Genomic DNA, 21,627 nt, shown 5'->3' on the forward strand with positions numbered 1-21,627 from the left:
TGATTTGTGACCCAGGAACAACCTGGCAAGGAGGCCTGGGTGCAGAAGGGGTTACGCTGCCTGTGAGCAGGAGCTGCAATCAGAGGCAGAGGTGCTACTAAGGGAGGGAGGTCTCCCTTGCAGGTGAGGTTGGAAATGCGCAGCTTTGTCTCCTAGCACACTCAGGTTTTCTAGCTTGGAGAAAAAGCGGCTGAGGGGTGACTTTGCAACTTCCAGAGGAGGGGGGAAGCGCAGAGGGAGGTGCCTGCCTCTGCTCCTTGTAGCTGATGGCGAGACGCGGTAATGGCACAGAGCTGCGCCGGGGCAGGCTGAGACCAGACGTCAGAAAACATTTCTTTCCCATGAGAGCAGTCAGACGCTGGAACAGGCTTCCTAGGGAGGTGGTTGCACGTCAGGATTCAACAGGCATTTGGACAGCGCCCTCAATAACTGCTCTAACTTTTGGCTAGCCCTGAAAGAGGTCAGGCATCTGGACTCAATGATCTTTGAAGGTCCCATCCAATTGAAGCGTTCTACTTCTAACACACATATCTGCATGCATGTGTGCGTACGTATATCTATATATCCATAGATCATTTTCTCAGTAATGGACCTTCATGCCAAGCATCCAGCGAGAACAGGATGAGACCGTTGGTGCTGTTTGTGTTTCTGCGGGTACTTCACGCATCTGTTTTCATCTCGCTGAGGTATGTTGTGTAAATGTGTTTTGTGTCTGCCTTTGGGGAACGCATTCCCAGTCTCACTGCTGCTTTTACCCGGGGCAAAGAGTTGCAGCGCATTCACCTCTGTAAGGATTCCGGACTTGTCTTCCTCAAGACATTGCAGAGACTGAGCAAGCCCGAGACTTGCCCGGAGACGCGGCGCACAGTCAGAAAGAGCCTCTCCGAAACAGCGGAGGTTGCGCGGAGGAGACCTGCGGGGGGCGAGAGAGCGGGACAGCCGCCCCCGAAGGGGCAGGCAGCGGGACCGAGCAGGGCGCAGCGGCGGCGAGGAAGAGGGACGGGAGGGGGCGGCGCGGAGCCGAGGGCCGCCGGGACCCCCGCTGCGCCCTCCTGCGCGGGGCGGGCCGGGGGCGGTGCCCCCTGCCCCCACCGCCCCCACCACCCCCGCCCCGGCTCCGCCTTTCCGGGCAGAGGCCGCGCCTGTCCCGCTGTCGCCGGCGGCTCTGCGCTCGCCTCCGCGCAGCAGGTAACGAGCTCCGCTCCCAGCGGCGCCGCCCGAGCCGCGGCTGCAAGGCAGGGGCGCGGGGGGGGGGCGAGGGCAGCGCGGCGCTGCCGCGGCTTCTCCCGGGCTTCTCCCGGTGTCCTCCCGACGTGCTCGGTTGGCTTCGGTGCTGCCCGGCCCAAAGCTGCCGGCTGAGGCGCGAGAGCCACGGCGGGGGCTTTGCTGGCAGTGGTCAGCCCAGGACAAAGCGGGAGAGGTTGCCCCGCTTTGAGTCGGGTCCAGCAGAAAAACAGCGGCTCTGGGGTGTGGTCTCGCGTCCTGCTCTTCTCTCTTAGCCAAAAAATGCGTGCCTACCTGCATGGCAGCTCTTTGTGTTCCGTCAGTCTGAATGAAATGCTAACAACCTTGAACGTTGCGTGGCTGTCTGCGTGTGACTTGTTTGGTTGTTTCTGGCCTGATCTCGCTCTCGCACCAAATGCCGTGAGCTGATTTTCCTTTGCGTGGGAAGAAGCTCTAGATGCTCCCCTCTTCTCAAAGAAGGCTTTCAGTTGTAGAATTCAGTGCGTGATACTGGCTTTTTAACCTCAATGGGAAAATATGATGGGAGCAATTTTACCTGAGGTTGAGGGAGCTGAAGTCAAAGCGGCTTTAACATGTGAGTGGTGGGTGAACTGGTTTCCAGAGGGGATCTTCGTGACCAAGGGCACTGGTGTTGCTGTGCAGAGGCAGGGTCTCTGTGGGTCTGATGACATGCAGAAATCAGAACTCTGCAGGGGACAGTAGGTAGGATCAGACACCCTGTGCGTGTTTGTCTGGTAGGTGCTATGGATTTTGGTCGGATTTGCTCCACTTGTATGTGCTTACGGTGGCTATCTAAGCACTGAAACGCACCTGCCACATTCCACCTGAGAAACCTGTTCTGGATGTAGGTGTTGATCTCTACCTTCTGTGTTTTTGATAACGCTCTGCGTGCTTTGTGGCTCTTTTGTTGAAGATGATTGTAACTAAAGCAATGGGCAACTATCTGAGGTTTCTCCTTCGTGGCAGATTTGGGTTCCAGACTTACCTGTTTGTGAGATATATATCAGACCAATGGTCTAAAGGGGCTGTAAGACCAGAAATACCAGGAAGTGTGTTAGCTATAAGGGTCTCCTCCTGGAGGAGCAGTCCTACCGATGCAGAAGAATCTGCAGAACTGGAGATGAAGTGTAGTGATGTGAGATACAAAGCCCTCAGTGAACCATTTTCTCCACTTTTCCTTTGTTGCAGTTCCCACTCCCATATTGGGTGATCTGTAACAAGGCAAATCATGAAATGTTGAGAAGGCTATTATACAACCTGATAAAAATCAAAGCTGGGAAAAAAAATCTAGAAGCCTGCAAAGCGGAACTTTTCTCTCTGTGTACATTTTACCTGACATCAACTAGAGAGGCACTTCGCTTGTGGTCCAGTTCACTGTTTCTGAATTGCCTGTGATGAGTAAGCTCAGGGACTGAATTGGGTGGGAAGACTGGAGGTGGGGGGGGGGGGGGGAGAGGCACTGGGACCATCTGCAAGGACTCAGCATAACTGAAAACGAGGTGCTGGCCCCATTGTGCAAAAGGGGATGGTAGAGATGGCAGTGTGGAGATGGGTTCTCAGATTGGCTATTGGGGTAGGAGTGCTCTGGAAGAAAAGGAGGCTTGAAAGAATCCAGTGAAAACTTCCAGGGAATAGCAAGTGAAATTCTTTTCCACCAGAGCCTCTCAGCTGCATTCTGTGCCAATTATGGCTGCTGTGGGGAAGAGCAGCTGGGCAGCAGAACCACAAGCATTCGGTTGCAGCTGGGCTTGCAGTTAAGTGTGGAGCTTGCCATAGAGACTCCTTTGCTTCCGTAATGTAGCCTTTGGTAGCAGGCATATGGCACATGCTTCCAAGCGTCGTGCTATCTAATGTATCTAACCATCCCTAGGTGATTTCACCCATCTAAGTTTTAGTAAATTACTCTCTAAGCAAACTGCCAGCAAATAGAGCGGTGTGTTTAGTGCTGCTTAGCCATCTGGGCTGTAATGCTTCCAAAGAGCTTGATACTGTTAAAACTGAAGAGGATTCCTAGGCTGCTTGTGAAATGAATGACTGTATGCAGCATGACATTCCCAAGTCAGTGTTCTTTAAGTGCGTGTGGTTTTCCTTTCTTTAATCTTCCTTTCATATCATTTACTGAAAGGTTATGCAGAAGTTGTTTCCCAACATGTAGTCCTCAAGCTTGATAAAACCCCAAGCACAAGTAAAGACCACCTCCAGACGTGGAAGAACCTGTTACGTTGCCTGCCCTGAGCTTGTGCATGATCAGGTTAGTTTTCTTCTGCATGAGTGACCACAGGAAGATACTGGGAATACTGCAGAGTGCTGAATTTCAGAGGCATGTTTCTTGGTTCAAGGTCTGCACCAGAACATGGAGACCAGTGCCAGTACGTGGAGTTCTGCGCAGGATTGCTTTGTGTGTGTGTTTTCCCTCCATGCTGTGCAAACTTCAGGTGCTGCATTTGGAAGAGTGTTGCCAGCAGCTTAGGAGAGGTGATCCTCCCCAGCTGCTTGGCCCTGCTGAGGCCACACGTGGAGTATTGTGCCCAGTTCTGGGCTCCTCAGTACCAGAGGGACATAGAAGTACCGGAGTGGGTTCGGATGAGGGCTGCTAAGATGATTAGAGGACGGGAGCACCTGTCACACAAGGACAGGCTGAGAGAACTGGGCCTGTTTAGCCTGGAAAAGGGGATACCAAGGGGAGACCTCATCAATATCTCTATAAATATCTGAGGGGAGGGTGTTGAGAGGATGGAGTCAGTTTCTTTTCAGATGTGCCCAGCAACAGGACGAGAGGCAATGGGCATAAACTGCAACAGAGGAAGTTCCAGCTGAATATGAGAAAAATTTCTTTACCGTGAGGGTGACGGAGCACTGGAACAGGTTGCCCAGAGGGGTTGTGGAGTCTCCTTCTCTGGAGATACTCAAAACCCATCTAGATGCCATCCTGTGCAATGTGCTATAGGTGAGCCTACTGGGCAGGAGGGTTGGACTGGATGTCCTCCAACATCCTTTCCAACCTGAGCAATTCTGTGATTGTGTGAAATTAAAGGGGAACAGTTCCTTATATGCTGGTAGTTCTTGTCCAGAGAAATATAACTGAAGGGATCAAAGTCTTCACACACTTCCACACAAGTCTAGTTCTAGAAGTGAAAGGTATACAGGAAGAGAGGCATTGATTTTTCTCCTTTCTCCCCCTTGCTCAAAAACATGTATAATTTTCTTTGGTTTGTGTGCAGTGGCCCATGGCACTATTCTTACTACTCTCTTCTTCTGTTCTGAATCTACGCGCAAGGCAGGAATGTGAGGTCTTTGCTAATGTTGTTATTCGGTGCGTAAACTCTTCCCATACTATGTCTAGAACCTTGTATTTTGAAACTAATTTGGACTTGAATCCTCTTAGGTCTGCAGAAAGTTCTTAAACCAAAGCAGTATGAAGGTGTAATGGTATAGTCCAAAGTACTGCAAATGACTGCCGACAAAAAGCCAACAGCTGGCACGGCCCTGCAGGTTGGCTGAGCTGCACAGCAGCCAACAGCTTGTGTTCAGTAGCAGCTTCTGGGCACCAGTAGTAAGAGTGGTCAGGCTAATGAGAGGGACTGTGTTAACGACTATCTGGTAGCACACTGTCAGCTTGCTGTTTGTGCCTGTTCTCAGGCAAACCGCAAGAAGCGCTCCTGCCTCCTCAGATCTTGCCAAGCATTACTTGGATTTTGCTTACAGATTCCAAATGGCAGTGGTTCTTCTGGGCCTCTTGGGCAGTGGCTACTCTAGGTAATTCCTGTGGAGGGCATGGCTCATTTGGACCCTCAGATTCGTCTTTCAGCTTGTCAATAGCTGCTGTGTCCCTTCCTCTGTTCTGCTGCAATAAGTTCCTCCTCTGGGGTGGGGCATGGAGCCACCTTGCACAGGTCCTCAGCAGGGCTGAGTCTGTACCTCTGCCAGTGGACGGTGTGTCTGCAGGCTGAGCGGTCTCATGACATTCCTCTCCTCCATGGTCAACTCGTCCCCAGGCCGTGCTGCTCCACTGGACACATCTGCTAATCATCTCTGTCCAGAGAGATCTGGACAGATTGGAGGGCTGGGCGATCATCAACCACATGAAGCTTAACTAAAGCAAGGGCCGGGTCCTGCACCCAGGACGGGGCAAGCCTGGCTGCACGTACAGACTGGGCGATGAGACACTGGAGAGCAGCCCCGCAGAGAGGGATCTGGGGGTTGTGGCTGACAGCAAGTTGAATATGAGCCAGCAGCGTGCCCTGGCAGCCAGGAAGGCCAACCGTATCCTGGGGTGTATCAAGCACGGCATCACTAGTTGGTTGAGGGAGGTGATTGTCCCACTCTACTCTGTGCTAGTCCCACCTCACCTCGAGCACTGTGTGCAGTTCTGGGCACCACAGTACAAAAAGGATGCAACACTGTTGGAGAGTGTCCAGAGGAGGATGATGAAGATGGTGAAGGGACTAGAGGGGAAGATGTAAGAAGAGCGGCTGAGGTCGCTTGGCCTGTTCCTCCTGGAGAAGAGGAGGCTGTGGGGGGACCTCATCACAGCATACAACTTCCTAGCAAGGGGGAGTGCAGAGGCAGGCACTCACCTGTGCTCCGTAATCACCAGTGAAAGGACCTGCGGGAATGGTGTTAAGCTGAGGCAGGGGAAATTTAGGCTTGACATCAGGAGGGGGTTCTTCACAGAGAGAGTGGTTGCACACTGGAACAGGCTCCCCAGGGAAATGGTCACTGCACCGAGCCTTACTGAATTTAAGAAGAGATTGGACTGTGCACTTAGTCACATGGTCTGAACTTTTGGGTAGACCTGTGCGGTGCCAGGAGTTGGACTTGATGATCCTTATGGGTCCCTTCCAACTCAGGATTTTCTATGATTTTATGTTGCAAGGCGGGTTCCCCTGTGAAGAGCACCTGAAAGGTGAATCTGGGGCCCTGAGAAGCTCTGTCCCAAGTGACAGGCACCTGTGAAGATGCTGTGGTCTGGGTGAGCCAGAGCGAGTCTGAGGGAAACCTGATCCTTGCTGACCAGCACTGTGGAAAATAGAAAGACCATAGGATTTCCAGGGGTATTTGGAATATCCAAGTAGAGGCAACATGAGTGGTGTGTCTTTAGATATCCCTGATGTTCCTGGAAATCCTTTTCTGTGTGCAGCATATTCATCAGGCAGGGTTCACCAGCAAGAAGGCCTGAAGGAGAAACTCCTGTCTTTCCTGGATTTCCAAAGTGCTTGGTATTTCTGTGGTGAAGGCTTTTGACTTCAAGAAGGTGGACAGTTTTGTTGTTGTTGTTGTTGTTGTTGTTTTTGGCTGGTTGTTTTTTTTGTTTGTTTGTTTGTTTTTCCTGGCAGCACCTGTTTTTAGGTGAAAACCTGGGTTTTCATTAAGATTAAAAGGCAGTTGGTTTTTTTTTGGCTGTTGTTTTTTTGTTTGTTTTACAGAGTCAGAAAGGCAAGTGGCAATTCTCCCTGATATCAAAAAACAAAAAACAAGTGCTGAATATTGTTTTTTTTTTTTTTTTTTTTTCCATTTTAAACAAGAAGAAAAACAAGAAGGAAATAATGCTATGACTTGGAAGCACTTTTTGGGGGCAATGACTGGGACACATCGTGTTTCTGACACAGACTGCACCTCCTGAAATGTTTCAGAGCTTCATTACCATGTTGCCTTGTTTTCCTCAGTTCAAAGTGGCGGATATGGTATGTTGTCGGAGGAGGAGTCCAGTCAAGGACTATGACTTTACTAGCTGCAGACTAGAAATGACAAGTCCCTTAGGCTGCTGCAACGCGTTCAGCTAGTGAGGGCCTGACCCACAGGGTCAGAGGCTGGTCCTGGCTCTGTGGGTGGGCTGATGGTGGTGTCTCATTCCTTGAGGTGTGATGTACCACTCATGCAAAAAGTCCTTTTGTTCTGTTAAGACAAAAACGTGAAGCCCAAGATACATTGCTGGCTATATAAAAAAACTAAGTTGGATTGGTGCTTTTTTCTAAGGTGGTTAGTGACAACACCTGACGAGCCAGAACTTGCTTGCTTGCCCCCACTGAAAGCATTGCAATCAGAAATGGTGACTACTGGAACACATGAAGAAGGCCTGTTCACATTGGAGCAGGAATTAGTTGTTGCTAGACTTGCCTGGTGCTGCTTAGCAAAGAAGACCATATGTTTCCGGAGCAGCACAGCCTCTCTTTTTGGCTGCCCATGGCAGGAGGTGAACCACAGGCTGTACAATAGACTATGTAGGATCTGCTGGTGTGCTGCAGGACCAGGCTGGAGGGATGTGGTCCACACTTCTGCACTGTCAGAGGAAGGGTCCTGTGATGCCGCAGACCTATTCTTCTTGCAACGTTTGTTCTTCTGCCTATTATCTCCCTGAGCGGGGAAGCAGTGAGGCTGGGGTTGTACTTGTTCAGAGCACACATCAGCGTCGTCTGCCAGCTTTCAGAGGAAGGTTGACCGCAAGAGGAATTCATGTAGTCACTGTTGTCTGCCTTCCCCCAGAACCCCAACACAAACACCCAATGCCAGTTGTTTTTAAGGTGTTCTAGAAACAGCTTGGTAAAAGGGTGTGTGTACAGACCTTGGAGGACATTTTGCTAACACAAGCTGTAAGTCACGTGGACTGTGCTAGATCCCTTTCTTGGTAGCAGAAAAGCAACTGTCACCTGCTCCTCAGTGCTAGGCCATGGGCTTGCTGACCCACCGACTGATGCTGTAGGGTTCCTTCCCCTTTTAACCAAGTCAAAGCTTTTCAATTTCTTTGTCCCAGATGAGCTTTTTTGACATGGGGAAGCTGAGGAAAAACACTCGGAACAGTCGTACAGTCAGGGGGACATCAGCTCAGTTGTAAAGTCCTTGTAAGAGAGCAGGCTGTTCTGTGGTACCAAAGCGATTATAATGAGAGCCCCAGGGTGACTGGAAAAGTAGCTGACATAAGGGCGTGGAGGATAGTCTAAATCCCATTAGAGACATCTGGCAACGCTGAACAGTGTCATGGGGGTGTTTTCCTCATGAGTAGAATCAGCACTGCTGCATGGGTGAGGGGACTGACAGAAAAGGATGTTTGTGGCTGCCTGCCCTTTGAGCATAGAGAGGGACTCTTTGGGATGAGCCCCAGGCAGGCCCATGCCCCTCAGGAGACACCACAATGCATTTGGGCTCTTTGGGCTGTCCTGTGAGCTGGGCAAGTCTGTGTGAATGCAGCTTGTTTCAGCGGAAGCCAGGGAAGAGTTATAGATCTGCTCAGGGAGAGCTACTCCTCATACTGAATTGACTTATAAGACAGGATGACCATGGTGATTCTTTACTCTCTCCCCTCTCCTTTCCCCTCCGTTATGCTTTTTTTTTCTTCTCCAAAGGCATGTTACTTAACTATGTGATTGTGGAAAACTTGTTAGCAACAGCTCAATCACACTCAAATAACGAAAGCAGCATAGCTTGCCCCAGCCTGTGTGCTCCCGTTTATTTTTCCTCAAATCTTCACCTGCCTCACTACAGAGGTGGAAGAAGGGAGCTGTGATGGGGATGTAACAGTCTTTGGTTTCTGTAAAAGTCGTGTCCACTGGAGGAGGAATGAGGCCTGCCCTGTCAGTATCTGCTGTGTTAGCATGGGAGCGAGCCTGAGGAGAGTCTCAGGAGATGTGGGACCTGGGAGGTAGTGGGCGAGTGCTGGCTGCTGGGCTGCAGCTGCAGGCATGTGCTTTTCCTCTGTGTTCATGTGCCATCCAGCTTGTCCTGCCTCATGGCACAGCTTGAATCCTTGGTGTGTGCATCTCAGCAGCACTGCAGGGTCAGTGCTGTGGGTAGAATGTCTCCAAAGAAGAGGAAAGCCCTTATGGGCAGGTGCAATGGAGACAATGTTCTGGGGAGGGGGCTCTAGTATCATCCTCCTGGCTGGGGCTTTCTCATGTTCTGATGGGAGTGCAGGTTGCCATTGCAGGTTTAATCCTGGTCCTTTGGACCAGCTATCTCCTCTGACCACATCTCAGAGAACATCTTTAGAAGCTAGTATGTGGAATGTCTGTAAAATACTGTTTTGTCCCAGTGACTTGTCAGGACTGGCTGACCTTCAAAAGCTTTGCTGCAGAGACAGCCAGTCCTCCCAAAAGTGTCTTCTGATGCAGTTCAGGCTCACAATGACTACATTTGTCAGGAATTAGCTTAGTTTTCTACTGTCTGCCTGGAAAGCAAGGAATGGGCTTGCCCTCTGATGGCACATGCAGGAGAAGAAGTGTTTAAGAATCGAGGACAGACATGGCTAGTTTCCCTGATACCTCTCTACCCCGTAGGGGACCCACTCCATGACCCTGGCAGGTCACAGAGACATGAGTTTGGCTGTGTGAGAACCTGCCTGTTCTCTTGAACCTGCATCTGCCTGGTTCCACGCCTGCTTACGCTGTCAAGAGTGGAGAGCCATCCCTTGCCCGAGGGATCCCAAACTGTCCTGTAGGAGCCCAGCCTTCCTCCAGAGTCAGACGTGTTCATTGCCTGGGGATGACCTCAAAGAGCACCTGAGCTGAACCCTTTATTCACTGTCCTTTTGATCTCTGAAAGCAGGTGGGAAAACGGGGGCTTTCTGACACTTCCTGACAGCAGAGAGGCTGAGTTGTAAGCTAGAGTGTTTCTGGGCTGTTCTCCAAACCAAGATCAGCCACGTTGCACAAGAAAACACTCTGCTGCTGCAGTTTCTGCTTTTTAGAGCTTGTGATGGCAGCACGTAGAAGGTGACTGGTCTCTAGGGAATAGCAGGCCTTAACGAGTTTGGGTAGCCTGTGCAGGGAGCAGCCCCGCTTTGTCTCCAAACTGCACTGTCTGAGGATCAGTCGCCAGCTACATTGGAGGTAAAATTCTCCTGCACAAGCCTTTTCAGCAGGAATAGCTGCAGTTTGGATACCAGCAGGACTGTGGACTTGTTTATATTGCCGTGTCTCTGCCACAAGAAGGCAAAAGCAGAAGACATCTCGAAGTGCACAGCCGTGTCATGGTTTTTCACAGCTCATTCTCTAGTGGCTTTCACTGCTGTAGAGCATAGTATCCCCGTAGCACTGCATGCAAGGCAGAGACACCTCTGCTCCTTTTCCAGGGGAACTGCTGAAGTTCAACATCATTAGGATTACGTTGAAGACCGAGAGGTCTGATCAGGAAGTTAGCCATCCATCAAAGGATATGAAAAGATGCTGAGGCCTAATTAGCTTCAATGAATGGAGCAGTCTTGCAGCTTCTGTGAGACTCAACAGCCCCATAAAGGACAATTGGGAAGAGGACAAGAGGTTATTTTAGGAACTTTGAGCTGCTCCTGAGGGACAACATACAGCTTTTTTTTTTTTTTTTTTTTAAAGATCTAACCTAGTGTTCAGGTTTTGATCATGCACAAAAAGAGAGATTTGATTTAAATGAAAAATAGACAGAACCAACACAAAGGGCTGTATTTATGCTTCGGATCGTGGCAGTGACTGACATTGAATCTTATTTGCCTGTATTTTCAACACCCCAGCTGCTGTGGAGGTTGCTGCTAGTATTTGGTCCATGGCATGCTAGGGTGGCCAGAGGCAAGGTTTCAGTGTCTTCCATGGTCAGACAGTTCAGCTCAGCATGGCAAGGCTTCATGTCCGGGCTGCACAGTATTATCTGGAGCTTAGGTGCCTGAACTATGTACTTCCATGATTATCTCTGCCTGCAAGCATTGTTGCAGAGTGACTAGGAAGCTGGCCTGAGGTTGGGAGGTCGAAGAAGCCTTAAAGAAGCTCTTTAAGCCTCCCTCTTGGGAGGTCGAAGAAGCTCTTTGTCAGTATATGTTATTGTACTGGGGTTTGGGAACTGGGGAAGGAAAGGGTGCACTATTTTGATTGTATTGTAGTCATCACTGAGAATGATGCTTCTAGAAGACCTGTGATTTAGGTCAGTGGCAGTAAGGCTGGACCACATCTAGAGATGTTTTATGACAGGTTATTTCAACTGTTTCTGTTTGTGCAGTTCTTTGCTTTCCTCTAAGTCTTGTTTTCCTCTAACAAAGTTTAAGGATCTTTTGGTATTATGATTCTGGTCCACTCAAGCAGTTCCATGATGTGTTTGAGGACTTGATCCAAAAATGTTTCAAAATGGCAGGTGCAAGTGGGAAAAAGACTCCGGTTAGAGCTCTTCTGGGGATTTGAAGCAAAGAGGAGGTGCCAGTCACACAAGCTTGGTTTGCACATGCAAAGGGATAACCCTGTCACACACAGCACGTGTAGGTGCCTGCGTGCCCAGGGGATACCCTGAGAAAGAAAACAAACCCTACTGCACTGAGTTTTGCACTGCTATAAGGAAATAACTGCCAAAGCATTCTCTTTTGAGACGCCTATCTCAAACGTTATGTTTTACAGGAAGAAGAGTGATTTTTTTTTTTTCTTCTTTTATATTCCATCAAGGGTTTCTGAGCGTTTATGTTCATTCTTCAAGATTTTTGTCCTTGTCATGTGGACTCAGACTTCCTCCAGAAATCCTTTTTTTTATGAAGGGCAGCACAAGTATGGAAAGGAAAGTCTGTCCTTTCTGCAAAGAAGAAAAATAGAAGGGGCAGGGATAGAGGACGGAGCGGCCACACTGTGACACACGTGTAACAGTGTCTAGGGCTGCCTACAGACAGAGAAGGTGAAATATTTTGACTGAAAGAGTGATGTTAAGTGTAGATGATGAATGATTAGGCCTTGGCTTGAAATGTCCGATTTATGTCTTCCTGGCTGCAGAACTGCTATGCTTGTTCTTGTGCTATGATTATTCCCCAGTCACCCATCTGGAAAGAGGCCAGATTTCCTATCCAATAATCTATTTCTTCCTTCAGAAAGTACTGTTTGATTGCAAGGATGCTCATTTCAGCTCAAAGATGCTGTTCAGAGGCAGGTGTAGGAGCAGTGTGGCTAGAATCACTTTTTGATTGTGCTGCATAAGAAAGAGCAGCCAAAAAAATGCTCATGAAAGAAATGAAGGGTTGAATTTTATGACCCTCTTTTCTGTCCATTGCTATGTGGTTGGGTAGTGAAAGGGGCCAAAACAGCTTCCGGGGAAGGAAAAGAGAAATCAACAAATGTTGGTCCCATCCTTTCATCATTGTTAGGAAGAATGTAGTGAGTGGAGAATGTGAAGAGGAATAGAGATCCAGTTTGTGTTCAGACAAAATGTCTCATGCCTCATTTCTGTCAGCTTCCAAGCATCTCTTTTATACCTTGTTATTCTGATATTCACTTACTAATGTTTCTCTTGCAGCAGAGCTTCTGCCATGGATCAGCAGCTGCTGTCATCTCAGCAGAACAAAGAATGTCCCTGACGTGCTGAGTTTACTGTCTGAGCAGAAGATCAAGAGCTGAAGACTTACAAATCTTGCAGATTGAGTGGAAGACGGTGTGAAAGGTGATTGTTTCTTTGTCAATATTTGAAATACAAAGTGTTGATATTATTTATAACTTTTTGTAGATGCAAACATATTTTCTGATTCTGAAGTTGAAAGCTGGCCTGTAATGGTATACATTTGAGGAGTAACATTGATTTTGACGCGCTCAAGCCTTCAGCATTTGCAGGATGATAAACCAGGAATCAGCATCTCATCAAAATGCCAGCGCATCTCTAATTCTTGAGCTGTGGCAGCGATCAGTTCCTTGGTCTCTCAGCTCTCTTTTTGCTGCATGATTAACTTTGTTTATTTTTGAAAAGAGCTCTTTGAATGGCAATCACCTAAGGGGGTGGCTGCAGTGAGGTTTTTATTGAAATGGCTGGTATCAATGAACTGTCTTATCAAAAGACAGTTTGTGAACAGCTTAAAGAGGCCACCGTTGTATTGTCATGAATATTTGAGACATACTGATCCCAGTGATGCTTCTGCTGTTTACTCTTGCAAATATTTCTCTTCCATCATTTTTAGCGTCAGAGAAGGCCACAAAATGTTTAAAGAAAAACTTGTCAGACTTCATCAATGCTGTGACTGAGAGAAAACCAGAGAACCTATTTTTATTAAAGAACTGAAATTTAATGCAGCACTGTAAAGCCATTTCACAAAATAAATAGCAGCTCTGTGTGCTTAGATAGTACCATACTATTTTTAGCTTAAGCAGGAATTGAACATAAAGCCTTCTAATAAATTGAGCTGAAATTGGTTACAGGCAGTGGCTTTGACTCAGATTCACACCGATATGCGAGTGTCTTCAGGAAGTTTGTTCCAGATTTGTATCAGTGGAGAGAAGGAGCCAGGGCTACGAGGAATAGTATTAAGCAGCGCTCCACAGTGATGTCTCAGATTAAAATGATTGTGTCTGTCGTATTCTGGAAAAGAGCATGAACCCTGCAAATTTAAGGCAGGGTCCAATTTGCCTGTTTTATGAAATCCATAATACAACTTGCTCTCCTAGAACTTGTGAGTCTCCTGAAACCTCTGTCATTTGAGGGATGGGTAGAATAAGTGATATTTTCTATTTTGTTTAATCTTCCAGCAATGCTGTACATATGCTAGGCATTACCTATTCTTTCCCTAGTGCTCAGTGGAAACTTTCTCTTGGATCACTAGGACACTTCAGGTAGAGGAAGATAGATTAAAAGTTATTATGTTATATTTCAAATTTTCTCTGGAGAATGGTAAAGATCCTTTCTCATTTATTATTATTTAACTGAGATAATGAAAGACAGTCTTTGCTCCAAGCAACTTGCATACTAAATAGGAGACAAATTCCGGTGGGAAAGCTGCTGCAGCTCTGTGAAGGAACGTGCAATGTGCTGCTGGAGCCAATGACTGGTGTGAATGAGGGTTTATAAGGTCAGGATATTCGTTTAATTTAGTGCTAGAAGAAATGCTTTACTAGACACATGGAAAGAACTGAGTGTTTCATAGTGCAGCGTTTAAATTGATCCTTGTTACTCTTGATTGGGCTCTTGCAATAATATTTCTTATGGCTTAAGTGGCTTTACCTGCTTTCTTCTGTTGGCTGGTTCAGTTAAAAGGTTCGGTGGAGCACAGTTATGCTTTGGTGCTGCAAGTGAGAAGATGCTGATTGGATAGATCCTTACAGAAACAAGGCACTTATGGTGTCAAGTTTAAAGCTGTGTGAGAGGAAACTTACACAATCAGACTGCATGGTGATATGCCTATTAAAAATTTCTTAAAACAGACTGCATCTGTCATTATTCTGACCTGTTGCATAGCTGTGACCTGGCTCGCTGTACCCATCACAGGTGGCTGAACACCAAATTTACTAGTGATTGAAAACTGCAAATATGCCCAGGGAGCAGACTTGAAATCTTTGCACTTGGCTTGGTTACAGATAATGTGTTTTAACTTTCTCAGTATTTGTGTCTTTTTCTGCTGCCAGTCGATGCTTCGAGGCCGAGGCGGCTGCTACAAGCACACATTTTATGGAATTGAGAGCCATCGCTGCATGGAAGCCACGCCGAGCCTTGCTTGTGCCAACAAATGTGTGTTTTGCTGGAGGTAAGATATTGTTGCAGTTTTGCTTTGGGGGGAGATCACCTAGTCATGTATTACAGTCTTTCTGTGCTATTGCACTTGGGGAGAGGAATCCTGTACTGTGAACAGCAACACAAGGAACAGGGCAATAGCTACGTAAGAGGGATGTCTGTCCACGGTGCTAATCCTGTGCCCTGCTCTACTCAACTGTGTGGGCCAGCTGGGCTTTGTTCTTCACCACTCCGTCCCTGTCCTTATCCTCAAACATAGGGCAGTGTCATTCGTGTGTCCTTTTCCACTTGGAAGTGGGAGGAGGAGGAGGAGTGAGGAAGGGAGCTGTGCTCACCCCTGCCTTCGTGCATCTGCCTGCACTCCTCCTCGGAGAGCTGTGGAGCCCATGGCTTGGGCCTGAGGTAGGTGCATGGGAGACTGTATTTCCTAGAGGCTGAATAAGATGTGATGGCTCCCCAGCGCTACCTTCCCTAGAGCAGGGTCCTCTGCAGCCACATCTTGGGGCCCCAGCAAGTTCAGACCAGCTGGTGGAAGGAGAAATCAGGGAGACAGGAGATGGGCTTTTCTCTATCAACTGCCCACAAGTCCCTCTGCACCCTGCTCTGAAAGGGTTGGCAAGAGCCAGCACTTGACAGCAGTATGGTTCCCTTTTGAGGTCACTGTCTGGGACTGGCTCGTGGTGCTTTGGAGCACATGGACAGGCCCTCATGTTGTGCAGAGCCACCAAGGTGCTAAATATTCTGTTGTTTTCTTTGAAACTGGATCTTTTGTCTTACCTTCACACTGCAATTCACATTCTCAGTGAGAGAAAAGTGATGACTTCATAACTGTTGCCTTTCTAAAACAGTAGTTAATAAATGATTTTCCATTTTAGCTAGTAGAGTGACCCTTTTCTCGAAGGAATTACTTCACTGTCATTTCTCTGAAGGAAATGAGCTTTGCCTAGATCTGAACTGTCAGCTGCTCTAGCACTGCTAACTCACCATAATGCCTGGATTTCAGAGGAAGTTTTTTGCTAGGCTGGGGGAGTGAAGGAGGGGATCGGTGAGACTGAGAAGCTCAGCAGAAATAAAAGCAATGACGTGAAAGTGTACCGAGTGGGAGGACACAGAGGTTATTCTTTGAGCTCTTTTGTCTTCTGCCTTGCTAGCTATTTCAAACCACGGGGGCTGCACGTCCTCTGCTATTTGTCTAGCCTAGGGGGCTGTCTGCCAGCAGCAGCTATTCCATCCCTGAGCCTGGGTGTCCAATGTACCAGTATTTTCATGCCGAAACAGCTGCGTTTCTGAGTACTGTTTCCTGTCTCTCACAGTCATCAAGTTCTAATAATGCAAATGTTTCAAGAGAATATTTAAATGACAGCATCCACACAAAAGTGCTGCTGAAACTTTGAATGCACTTTGACGCTGCCTTCCATATTAGTATTAAGTATAAGCATCAGATACCACTTGTCCTGTTGAGTTTGCGTTTGGGAGCCTATTCCAGAATGTTAATTGGTGCTCTTGATGGGCTTTCATTGTATCCTGGCTTGAAAGGACAGCAACTGGCAAGTATTACCACTTTTCTTCAGAGCCTGTAATAACAATCTGATGACTGCAACAAAAAATGTATTGCTTATTCCTTTTTTCCAAGTATCAGCTAGCAGTAGTGCATTTAATTCTGCAGTGGTGGCTGTACTGCTAGGAGGAAGACCGCCATGCGTATTAGTGTCCCTCTGGCCCTACACAGAAGGTACATCATAAACAGCAAATAGAAAGCAATAACATCACCAAAACATAGTGTTTTGTTCCTAGTATTGCACTGCAGACCATTTAATGCTGTTCCCCTTCAAAATGACCCAACTCTGGCTTTTCTTAGCAGCAGTATCCCAGCCTGTACCTAGAGTATGGGGCTGAGCTGGAGAGGTCAAACAAGTGTAAATTAGGATAAATGGCAAAGTGTGCTACCTTCCACGTGACTCACCATTCTGGAGGTGTCATCTGGCACTTTGAGAAGAATCCTGGAAACATGTAGCTCTAATCATACTGAGTGCTGGAATGCTTTTTTTGCTAATGGTAACAACCTGAATACAAGCAAATAGCTTTCCAGAGGACTGTGCCGAAAAACTTTCTCATTCACCTTCAGTAGGGGAAATGGGTTGCAGTTGTTGGACTTGTCCATGTGGACAGCAGCTGTCTGCTCATCTCTGACCTCTGGATTTGAAGACTTAAGGTTCAGTTTGCATCTCATCTCACGGCTCATTTTATGTACACCTTAAGCTTGACATAAACCAGAACTGTCACTGAACGAAGCTTTCTCCTCGGCTTTGGCAGCGCTTTCAGACCCTGTGCTTGTGCTGCTACAATCCTTCCCATGGCTGCAAGCTGCGCCAGGTCCGGTTAGTTGGATGAAAGGAGACTTCCTCATCCACTTCTGTCATTACCTGTTACATGTCACTGCAGTTCACAAACATCCAGCAACATCTACACAGTTCTTACTTTAAACCCACCACTCCTTGCAGATGCTTAATCACGTGAGGCTGAATGCAGAATTACAAGCACCAGCGGCTGGGTAGTATAAATATATTACCTTCTTATTAGCAGTTACCATCTGTGCTGTTGGAGACATAGGAAACGATAGTTTTGATCTACAGTTGGCAAAATGTTTTTAATACAGGTTTTATGCTTTGCTGGCCTTGTTGTGCAGCTCTGTGCACTAAGCTGCAGATAAGACTGCTGTGATTTTTTTTTCCTTGATCCCTTTCAGGATTTTGACATTTGTAGAGGCTGCCAGTACTTCCAGCTGCATAACTCACTGCAGCTCTCCGAGGATCACTGAGGAAAAGGCCGAGGAGCCTGTTTGTTTTCTCTTCCTCACTTTGGCAAGAAATGCTGTAGTTCAGCAGCGTTCCTTGGGAATTGGATGTCATTGCAGCTGGCTGGTCATGACTGATGCCTTCTGGCCCCAGACCAGGCATTGCGGGTGGAGCCAACCCCCAAACACTTGGACAGTTGGGCTGCCTTATAAAAGCTGCAGCTTGACTTGTGCTCTAGAGACCTTCCTCCTCCGGGCTGGTGGGTAACCTGCCTGTGCCCCCTGCTGGGCTGGCCGCTGGCCCTTGCTTCCATTCCCCTTGTGGCCGGTGGTTTGTTGGTGCAGGTTAGCGATGTGGCAGGTCGTTCGTTTGTGTTGTTCCCCTGCAAGGCGGTGTTGCAATAAAAGCAAGAGGGGGTAAAAAAAAAAAAAAAAAACAAAACCAAACCCAACAAATTTTAGTTACAGCAACATCCCTAACTTATAACTGTCCCTACAGAAATAGTCCGTTGCTATCCATTATTGCACTCAGTTGGTCTCGCTGTTTGTAGTGCCTCTTTAGCTTAATTGTCTAAATGGAAACGTGCAAATGACCGAATCCCTTAATCAATTAGAGCAAGTGTGGGGACTGAGACTTTCTGACACTGTACTGCGGCACAGCCACCAGGCAAACCTGATTTGATTATGTCCTCTGGCTGAGTGTCTAAAACACGATCAATTTTTGTGGAGCGATGGAACAGCTAAATAAGATTTAAATTAATAGGCTTTATTTTGCATCTGAGGAAGAGGCAAACCAGACAGAATAAAATATCCCATAAAGAAATGTGTTCATATTTCTTCTTTTGTAGCTTTATATTGTTTGTACCTGTACTTGAAGGCTCCAGCTTGAACTTGTACAGTAGGCAACAGCTGAAACTGTTTGCACTGGCTTTTGGCCACGTACATGCAGACAGTCATTACAGTAAGCCCTGCAAAATGAAGAGATTAAAAAGAAAATAATATTAATCTCCTACAGGAGAGGTGCTTGAAAACTGAAAACAGATCAAAACAAAGTTTATTTTTATTAAAGGACTACTCCAGAGGTGAAGTTTGTCAGGGAAATGTGAAATACGATATCAAAGTTGCTGACAGCAATGCAGATTTGTAAAATAAGTTTGGAACCTGAGCCTGGAAGTTCAGGAAGCCTTTTGGCATCTCCAGTCACCTGTTCTTGTTTCAACAGAGCGAGACTCTTCTCCCAGCATAAGTCTAATTCTCCTGTTTTTGTTTACAGAATTGTAGTAGTATATGGTGACCTGTTCACCCTTTTCAGTGTTATTTTTTTCACTGGTTTATTTACCTGGAGGTAACCGTGTAAATGAAAGGGGAGGGGCAGATGGCAGAATATAGCTGGCTCATCCTTGGTAAAACCTGAACCAAGTAATTTCTGAACACAATTGTTTTTACTTTCGATAGAGAATGTTCCTCTCCGTGCCTTTATGTGCTGCTCTGCCAGCGCTGCAGTCACCTGTTGGGCATTTTTCTTGTGGAAACACTTTGGTGGGGTCCATCGGGTGAGGTGGGAGCAAGCCTCTGGGTCTCGCTTGGCTGGGGGCTTCTGTGCTGGCACACGGGAGCGTTGGGGCTCTGCTGAGGCACTGTCAGTGCCGTTGGTGCTTGTTGTTAGAGCAGGATGGAGTTGGATCAGTTGCTCTGTGTGGTACAAAAGACCGCACTGCTAAGCGTGGTCCTTGGTAATGGTTAGATGCTGGTTTGCCAAATCCAGGCATGGGAGCATAGCGGTAAGGTTCCTGTCAGTGACCTTGAGGTCAATAAAGCCCCAGTGGGGCATCTACTGTGGAGGGTTCCCAGCTCACCCTGTGCAGTGAGGAGCATTTTCATTGCTATTGTTATGTAAAAGGCTCACAGGGGAACAAAAAATAGCCTGCCAGCACTTCCTGGGGCTGAAGTCTGTGCTTTTCATCTCACAGCCGCGTGCATTTTTGTGTTCTTGGACTTGTTACTGGCTTTTGTAGCTGCCATGGCCAATCTGTGTATTTATGGCATTAGTGGTGACTGTAACCAGATCACTGGCTAATGGAATGCTTCTGTATGTCTTGTTAGGTATCGTAGGTGACTTGGTAGCCAGTTACAGCAATGAGTAACTTGATGGAGCGATCGTGGGCTCTGAAAGTGACCCTGCACATCCTGAGGGCTGCCTTTGGGATGGTTTCTTATGCTGTGCTGAGCACAGTGCCTGTTTCTGCTGGGAATGAACGAAATACACCAACACAGCCCTTGGCAGGCCTCTGGGAGGTGCTCAGCAGCACCTGCTGTTCTATAAACTGTGCCCTGCTTATAAAAGGTGAGTATTTTTGACATCTGAGGGTTGGGGTGTAATTCTTCAGCATGGCCCATCTTCTGTCCTTAAGACTTCGGAAATGCGAGTTCAAAAAGGGGATTTGTCTAGAGCCTTGTGAAGCTCAGTCCCCTCTGTTTGGGGTAGCTGGCAAATCCAACCTCATCTAAAGCAATCACCGTTGTTAGTGCCACGAGTTGTAGGCAGTTGTACCATGACTATCTCAGGAAAAATTGCACCTTGTGATTTGGCAGCAGGTTGAGGGGGGAGCATCAGCACTCCCCTGGAGCTGGAGGGAGGTCAGCTGCAGCGTGTTCTAGGGAAGTGCTCTGAGCTGCTGGATTTGGGATGAAAAAATAAATCAGCCATGGGTTTTTTATGTTTCTGAAAAATCTTTTTTTTTTTTTTTTTTTTTTTTTTACCTGAATTGATTTCAAAACATGGATGTCCAAGTTTTCTTTCTAAAATACTCACTATTGTCACTGTTAAAATGAGTTTTCTTTGGATATTTAGATATCCAAAATTTGGTTTTGGACTTATTTCCCCAGTGTTTTCTTCTCTAAAATAGCTTATCCCTACATTCTGCTGAGTTAATGCCATGTGTTTTGATTTTTTTTCCCAAATTTATTCATTATAAACTATTTTTCCTACTCCTAAACCTAAAAAAAGACTTCTCAAAGCAACACACAAAAAATATTTAATGGGAAGTTTCTGTAGGTACATTGTTCCTTTTTCTCTGACAACAGTCTAGATAAGAACAAAAAACTAAAAATGCCTATCAGCTTTTTTCTCTTTAAAGTGAGTGTTGCGTGATTTGTAAAACAATCTGAGACATGAAGTCTCTGGTGCATCCTCTGCGGAGGGCAGGTCCAGGTGAGCCTGTGTCAGTCCTGCTTGATGGCTGCGTGCTGCCTGTGCTTAGAGGCACGAAGCAGTGATTCCCTCGCAGCATGCTGCAGCGTTGGTCTGCAGGGGGACTGGTAGAACCAGGCATCCCTCCTCACTGTTGTTTTGAGGCCGTTTGTGATTCTGCATGCCTGGAGAACAGCCCGTCCTCGCTATCCCATCCCTCGTGGAGGAGGTGCTCCCCAGCTCTTTGCCTCCCTGCGCTGCGTTTTGCAGCCAGTGGCAGGTTACGACAGCTTGTCACCAGCAGGGCGGTGATGTCCTCAGCCAGCGGGTGATCTGTTCCTAATGGCATGCTGTGGGTTTGCATCTCCAGAAGTGTTGGTTCCACCTGGGGCTGTGGCAAGCCTGCCTCCTGCGCTGCTCAGCTCTAAGAAACCGCTGAATGGGGCCAGTTCCACACACGCCCTGCAGCTGTCCTTCTGGCCAGGTCTGGTGGCCTTCTGAAGCAGTGGCGACTGATCGCAGATCTAAGTTTTCCACCACGATAATGTACTCTTTAAAAATAGTGCCTTCTACGGAACATTTCCTGGGTGAAATTGTGAAAATATTGGGTAAATCAGAGTCCAAAGCTTGAACTCTTCTATTCTCCTTTGCCTACAAGGTGGCCACCACACCTACGTGGTGGTGTTGGTGTGAAATGTTCTCTGTTGGCTGTTATCATCTGCAGGCTGTCTTCTCAAGGGGGTGTGGAAATCACAAACACGTAATCCATTGTGTCCCAAGGAATTCAAAGTTAAGAGGCTGATACAGAAATCCTCGATTCCTGCTAAAGCAGGCGTTGCGCTTGCAGTCTTGTAGTCTTTTTGAAGTTGCATTTCTGTGTTGGCCACACACTTTCAGCTTATTGCTACCCACCGTGATGCTCCGTCAGCTGGTTCATCCAGCACATTCCGGGGCAAGGTTACCACCCGAGTGAAAACAC

The 21,627-nt window shown here is 47.4% G+C and overlaps 1 pseudogene; it reads left to right on the top strand.

Moving 5' to 3' along the window:
• Positions 1–1,096: 1,096 nt before the first annotated feature.
• Positions 1,097–21,627, top strand: part of LOC139998615 (adenylate cyclase type 10-like) — a 42,882-nt pseudogene continuing 22,351 nt past the window's right edge.

This window comes from Anas platyrhynchos, chromosome 33 (genome assembly GCF_047663525.1).
Source record: "Anas platyrhynchos isolate ZD024472 breed Pekin duck chromosome 33, IASCAAS_PekinDuck_T2T, whole genome shotgun sequence".
Lineage (NCBI taxonomy): Eukaryota > Metazoa > Chordata > Aves > Anseriformes > Anatidae > Anas > Anas platyrhynchos.